Source organism: Poecile atricapillus, chromosome Z (genome assembly GCF_030490865.1).
Source record: "Poecile atricapillus isolate bPoeAtr1 chromosome Z, bPoeAtr1.hap1, whole genome shotgun sequence".
In the NCBI taxonomy this organism is placed as follows: domain Eukaryota; kingdom Metazoa; phylum Chordata; class Aves; order Passeriformes; family Paridae; genus Poecile; species Poecile atricapillus.
In genome coordinates, this window is record NC_081289.1 from 114,848,693 (window position 1) to 114,856,877 (window position 8,185).

The following is an 8,185-nucleotide window of genomic DNA, read 5'->3' on the forward strand; positions in this document are numbered from 1 at the left end:
ACCAGAATCACAGATTGTGGTGTGGTGAGCTTGGGAAAACAGTGTTTTAACAGCAAAGTGGATGTTTTTTGGTGAAATAATTTCATCAGTACTTTAACATAAAAGATTTATTATCAGGGACCTTTACAAGGGTTTAGTACTGTCAAGTAAAAAATCTGCAGATGTGTCTGATATCTTAAAGGTGCATTGGTTTTAGACCAGGACCCTTATTTTATCACTATAACCATCTGGAAATCCTGTGTGAGAGGCATATGAAAAGATATTTATTTCTCTCATATTTGTCATAAATGTTTAGTTCATATGACAAAAAATCCATTCATATTCTTCTCAGAAAAGAAACACATAACCAGCTGCTCACATCAAATAAGAATCTTCCTTCTTACTGCCACCACCCCCAAATATTTCCTGAAGTTCTATTTTGATTTATTGGTATTTACAGTCTAGCTTCTATATAATCTCATGTTAATATTGATTTATGCCATTCTGTAAATTAGTAGGGTTCACACTGAACAACACCTCTGTGTTGTTAAGTAAAAGTTTATGTTTACATGACTGTTTTTACAACACTGAACTGTAGAACTTCTTTGTTCTACAAGCAGCATCCTATAAAAAAGGTCATGATTCAACTGTATTCAGACTTTCTGTTTGAAGAAACTTAAGAAAAATTCTAAAATATTATTTTTTCTTTAAATATTTCAGATGACCTGAATTATCAAGCTTTTAAAAATGAAAATGGAAGAGAAATAAAATAAAGAATATATGCTTGTTTGAAAAAAGGTTTTTCAGTGATAAAAAAATTCCCCAAATCTTACTCTAAATAATCTAAAAGTAATGAAAGTAAATCCTTTCTGTTATTCTAGATAAGCTACATTCAGAAAGTAAACTACATAATGTACTCTATGTGTTCATGAATTTATGCTTTACCATCTGATGGCCTGATTCTTACCTCCCACTGGCCTTGCATTAGTATAGCTGCTAGCAAGTCAATGGGTATACTTTTTATTGCAAAGATTAATGACAAAGATTAAAAGATGCTTATGTTGCAGTCACCTTGTTAAATCTTCAAGGTTACTGGATTTGCTAAACTAATAAGTGTTTCAAGGAAATAGGTTTCTCTTTAGGTAAACAAAACCAGTAAAAAGTATGTAAATTCCATTTTTGTCTTGCGGGACAGATCCTCTGTCTTCATTTTAGAATCATAAAGTGTCCTGTCTTGTAAGGGGTCATCTAATCCAGTGCCTTGCTCCTGTCAGGACTATCTAAACCTAAACCTAAACCTAAACCTAAACCTAAACCTAAACCTAAACCTAAACCTAAACCTAAACCTAAACCTAAACCATATGATGAAGAGCATTATCCAGACACTGCTTGGACTTTGGACAGACTTGGTGCTGTGACCAGTTCCTGGGAAACCTGTTCCAGTGACCATCTCTCTTGATAAAAAAACCTTTCCTAATGTCCAGTATGAATTTCCCCTGACGTATCATCATTCCATTTCCTCAGGTCCTGTTACAGGTCACCAGAGTAACAGGGTAATCTCCTTCACTGACCACTGTAAGGAAGCTGCTGTCTCTGATAAGGCAATCTTCAATCTTCCCTTTTCCAAGGTGAATAAAGTGATCTCATATGCTCTTGAATGCCTTATCCTCAAGGTTTTTCACCACCTTGGTCACCATCCTCTGGACACACTCTAATAGCATTGTACCTAGGCATCCACAGCTGCACACAGGTCTTGAGATGGGTTACACCAGTGCACTGTGAAGCAGAACAGTCACCTTCCTTGCCTAGCTGATGATGCTGTGCTTGATGCACTCCAGAATACATCTGTCTCTTTTGACCACCAGGGCACATTGTTTACACATATCCAACTTGCCATCTACCTAAACCATCAGATGTCTATCTTTCAATTGGTGATTACCATCTCTCTAGGTTATCCACATCTTTCTGTAAATTCTCTCCACCCTTGAGGGAGTTAACAGCTCCTCCTATTTTAGTATAATTAGCAAACTCCCTTAATTCCCACATCCAGATAATTTGTAAGAACACCAAAGAGCACTGGCCTAAAATTGAGGCCTGGGGAGCCCCACTGGTGATTGGCTGCCAGCCTGATATGACTGTATTTAGAGCAATTCTTTGAGCCAGTTGCTCACCCAACATATAATGAACTTGAGTAGCTGTCTTCTGGACATTCCATCCAGGAGGATGCTGTGAGAGACAGTGTCAAAAGCTTTGTTAAAATTGAAGAGCCCACATTACTGCCTTTCCTTGGACAACTAGATGGGTGAGTTTGTCATAAAGGAAAATTAATTTAGTGAAGCAGGACTTTCCCCTTGAGAACCAGTGCTGGTTATGACTAATGACTGTATTGTGTCTCAGGTATTTTTCACTAACTCAGAATAAATTTATCCATAATTTTTCCAGTCACTGAAGTGAGACTTACAAGCCTGTAATTACCAGAATCTTCCTACACTTCTCAAAAATTGGGAGAACATTTGCTATGCTTCTGGTTCACTGGGACCACTCCAGACTCCAAACACTGTTGAAAAAGTAATGGGGAGAGTTTCTGCAATGACATTAGCCAAGTTTTTCAGTACACTGGGTTAGGTCCCATTGGGCCACATGAATTTATATGCATCCAGCTGCAGCAGGAAGCCTCAAGCTCAGAGTTAGCTGTGAATTTATCATTTCCCTAATCACAGCCTTCCAAGAGAGAGCTTACAGCTCACTGATATTAAAGACAGAGGCAAAAAGGCAATAAATGCATCTGCTTTGTCTGCATCCTGGTTTTGAGGTGACTGACCTAATCAAGTAATGGACCAATATTATCTCTTGTTCTTCTTTTGAAGTTAATGTATTTTAAAAAAAAGGCCTTTCACTGTCTTTCAAAATGCTACTCGGTTTCAACTTCAGCTGAGCTTTGGTCACACAAACTTACTCCCTATAGCAGTGAATAGTATCTCTGTAGTCCTCCTTCACTGCTCTGTATTCTTCAGCCCTGTGCTGTCCACTGTTTGGGTGAGATTTAGAGCTTTTTGAATCTCTTACTTTGAACATCTAAGTAACGTCATTTAGATCAGTGTTTGCTAGCTTGTTTGTTTCTTTCTTTTTAAGTTCAAATAAAGATATTCACTGATTTTAATGCCTTGTTAAATATTCCTATCAATCATTCAATTCTCTCGGTAGACGAAAGTCTTGATATTTCAGTCCAACAGAATGTCAATGCTTATATGTATAAGAGAACATACTGTTCAGCCTGTTAGATAGGCTATCTATTGTCACATGCTATCGTCTGCATCTCCCACGGGTTTTAAGACCAAAGGAATAAAAGCTTCTTCATATTAGTCTATTGAACACAGCCTTAGACTTGCCTTAGGTCAAACCAAGATTTTATATGAGAAACTGAAGAGTGGATATTACATTAAACATTTTGAATGTAAACTGAAATGATTTCACAGTTTTTTGGTGTTTGTTTTTGTTTTTCTTCTTTTTTTTATGCCTTCAACATATGAGGTCTGGAATGCAGTACTGTCTTTGTCCAGGAAAGTGAAAATGCTGTTAAAAACCCCTATAGTGACATCATGCAACATGCCTGTATTTCCAAAGATCAGACTGTCAACTATTTTTTAAGAGCTTCAGACATTCTAATCACACAACTACTTTCAAGCCTGTAAGGTGAGCTCTTTATTTTAATGGTAGTTCTTCACAAGATTTAGCTCTTTAATGATTGCTTAAGCTAATCACATAGGAAATCAGAGGACAAAACTCATGAAACAGGACAACATTGGGCAGCTGGAGAAGGGAGGCTTAGAGGCTTGTTTAGAGTATTTCTTTTTTGTTTTCCATAAAAGATAATGCTTATTGAGAAGTGCTAGACTTTAAAATGGAAAAAAAAACCCCAACAAAACAAATGCAAATTTATTTATAATGATGTTGTAGTTAAGAGATGAGGCAGAGCAGCTCAAATTATTTATATAATTGATTTTAATAATAATGTATCTCTTTTTAATACATTTATTTTCCATTAATATTGAATACAGTCCTTAGGATGTCTTGGAGGACCAAAAATGTTACAGGATTCAGAAATTTTGGAATTTTCCAAAAGCCAGAAGCAAAGCTATGCACCTATAGTTAGGCCCTTTCTCAGCTAGAATTCATCCAAGATGAATTTGACTCAGTGATGTGGGAAATACTAGCCCAGTCCAGAGACTACTCAAGGCTTTCAGTCAACTGATTAGACTGTCAGACAGACCACAACTTTTGGCCAACATAAAATGCTCCGCCATACAGAGCTGAATGCTCAGATACTGTAATTTCTGGCTCCCCTTTATAAAAATAATGCTGGAAGAATATGTTGAAAGGCAGACAGCAGGTGCCTTAGGCCTACAGAACTTTTCTATTTCCTTAATCTTTCAGGCAGATTCCAATAGTACAGAAAAAATTTGGTTGATATTTAACCTGGAGTTATGTCATATCACACTGTGAATATTTAAGGATTTTAAAATAAAATAATTCCCTGGAGGACAGCCAGTGTTGTGGGAGTTATTTCTCATATTGTGGTAGTGTACTTCTCACAATAACCTACCTGTGGAGTTTGGGCTGCAGAAATGGGACCTTCAACTTGTCTTCAAAGGCTGCAAGAGCATTAAGAAAGTTCCAAGTACATGACAACATAGGGTGTGGTGGACAGGAGTCCTGCCTTTCCTGCTTTCAACCAGTTACCTCACAGTGCCAATATTCTTTGTCAGACGCTTCTAGGAAGCAATTATTATTTGTTTTTTCAAACCAACACCCAGAGGAGGGTGAGGTGTTTTGAGAGGGATGTTCATTGGTCATGCTTCAGTGTCACATTGTGTGACTCCTACTTGGGGAGAGTAAAGCTGAGCTTCCTAAGTAGTTCCCGTAGGAGGAATGAAGATACTCTACAACTAAAGTAAGTGAGTATGGTCAGGTAGACTAACAGGAGGTATTAATAATCATCATCAAGATGACTATTTCTCAAATCCACTAACAAAATGAAGCCTGGTGCATGTTTGTAGAATTAGAGAAGTTTGGGTCATAACAACCGAAGTCAGAGCTTTCATCTGGGGCATTGTGTCGAAAATTCACCCCAAAGCAAGCTTTCCCCAAATTTAAGACTGTATGCAGTTGGAAGTAAAAGAACTGTGAAAGTCTGAAATAGCTGTCAAAGGTATTGTGTACTGGCAAACTGTTACCACCCCAGCAGCTTTAGGAGGAATATCACTGCTATGTATTGTCCTGTGTCCAAAATCTGGTGACCAGTGGAACATGAACATGGTGGTGAGAACGTAGCAGGGCATTTTACTTGTCAGTTTTGACACACTGTCTCAGTGACATCTAAAAGCTATTCATGCCATTCTGGAACTCCTCACCATGGTGTGGGAGAAGAGAGCAGAAAAAGGAATGCAGGAAAAATATTCAGAAACACTGATTATTATTTTCTTGGCTTTGTTTAAAGAGAAGAGACTGCTGCATTTACTGTTTTGCAGGCTTATACAAGAACCCAGATGAATCAGAACTGAAGACATGTTCAGTTTTTTAATGTGTTTAGAGCAACTGCTTATGCGCTGACTCCAGAGGCATTAATCATTGCACACAGAGAACACAGAAATATATCTAAAGCATTATTATTCTTTGTTGCTTTACCCATGTACATATATGATTTCCTTTTCCATTACAGCCCCTGGGCATAGATTGTAAATACCATTTATACAATCCAGACTTTACTTTGAAAATACACGGAACATGTATTTTTAAATACTGCACCTATGGGTCAAGTTTAGTGTAAGGGCCTTAAAGGCTGTGGTATGCATCAGTCTCAGAGTTACAGTGGTATTGATTTTTATAAGGCTGTAAGCAATACTGGAGACTGTGTTTAGAATTCTGTTCAACACCCGAGAGTACGCAGCCACTTCAACCACTTCCAAGTTCAGTAGTTTAATATTTTTTCCCAATTGTGAACTTTGTAATATTTTCCTGCAGAAAGATCCATCACTGCACGATAGCTGGAAATCTACTGACAGTAGTTTATACAGACCACTTGGTAAAGGAAGCCTAAAAAACAGGCCACAGATCTCCCAAGAATTTTGCTGATTGAAAATCTGTTTCATTGAGCTGTGATCTCAATGCACCAGCAGAGCAGAGTCCTTTAACTGTTGTGAAATTAATAATGTGTATGTATTTTATAGATAAAGTGAACAAGAGAATGTTATTCAATGCAACAATCTAAACTTAGAAGTCTTTTTCTTGGGACAAAAATTTTCAGCTATCCACCAAAACCCTCCCATCAGGGCCAAGCATTGGACTACATCACATTTACTTAAAAAAACCACCAAACAAATTAAAATTCTAGAATCAGTCAGGTCTGACACACTAGGAAGGAGAAGAATAACAACATCCTGTGAATCATGCTTATCCTTTGCAGTTCTGACATGTTACAGGAGGAAATGTGAGGGTTGCCTAGTCATATTTATAAATCCTTTGACTGTCTGCCCTTCTCCACAGATACATCATAACATAAAGCTTGAATATGGGGATGGGAATGTTATTTATTGTGACATCATTTCCAAATGTCACCACTTTTCTGGAGTCATTTTCACTTTTACTTCTGACAGAGTTGGGCCTACACAAGCACTGGTAGTTTTATTCTGTTAAAAGTCAGGCTGAGTGAGAAAATAGCATACATAGTGGAAAGATATTTTACACATTAGTTAGAGAAAATTTGTGGGGATGATTTTTAGTCTGTTACATATTGATGTGGAAATGTTACATAAGGATAATTTCTTGTCCTGAAGAGGGGAAGAAACCCCCAGGAGAAAAGCAGGGTGCATCAACTTAACTTAGTCAATACTGACTAGTGTTCAGAAGAGCGTAGCTCTCTTTCCAGGTGTTCTGAGGCTCTCAGAAAAATCGCTTCAGGCCTTTATTCATGTTCCTATATATAGGGTGAATTTAACTTGGTCTCTCAGTTAGAAACTTTCAAACCTTATTTTTGCTTACCTGGATGTAGAATTATGAAATATTTTGTTATTATCAGAGGTTACCGCTACTTCATTTTCTGGTACTCTGCTTCCAAAGTATAATTTGTTTACCTCTGTCCACAGAGAAGGATTTTCCTTGTGACTGAATGCACAACCACCTTTATGACCCAAAACACCAGTGTCTTTCTTCACATAATGCTCCTGTATACTCATGAAAGCATCAAGTACCAAAAATATTCTTCCATGCAGCAACAGTTTGTATTTAGCTTTTGTGAGTACAACTTTCAGTCCTTCTACCAGGATAAACTCAAATTGTAAAATGTTTCTCTAAAATTTCCTTAGCAACTTGTAAAGAAAAGGAACAGGTGAACTGACTGACAGTACAAGAGGGTGGTCTCAGAAACCACGGTGTTCCATTCAGAAAACAGAAATTATTTTGGAGAACTTGTCCTGAGCACATAGGAACATGCTAAACTTACACCTTACATGTCTTTTTCCAATTCCCCTTCTTTTCAGAGTGTGTCAGCAGCACTACATACTCAAATGCAGCCTTACTCAGTTGAGTCTTGGCCATGAACTGGCCTGTGGTATGTCCTGGCTCAGCTGAGTGAATGGGTCATGGCTGGCTGAAAAATGCTGTAGCAATTCTTATTGGCTCAGGAGTGCAATGAAGCTTTGGGGCAGGGCAAGGACAGCGATTTTGAGAGTCTATGTTTTTAATGTATTCTGTTATGTGCCTTAAAATTCCTGATCATTTTCCAAAGTACAAGTCCATCTGTGCCTGTTGAATTTTCAGCTTTACCTGGTAGAGCCTAAGGATGCTGATCAGTTGTACAGCATTATTTTGCTGTCTCAGTGGGGTCTCTGCCAGCATCAGTGCATCCCACATTGATAGCATGTGGGAGAAAACAGCTATTCTACAATGATTTTATAATTTTAGTTGAAGGTGAAGATTCCTTGCACCTGGCTCAATCATTGAACGTCTTTCTGCCCCTGCTGGGAGTTGTTGGACTTGATGATCCCGAAGGTCTTTTCCAACCTAAACAGTTCCATGATTCTACAATTTTCTACTGTGGAAAACAGTTCCTTTTGAACTTTGCTTTTTAAATTACTATTTATCTAAGTTATCATGATTTTTAGTGCAGCTTCATTTCTTGCTACTGTGTATATAAGCAGTAGTTCTCTGT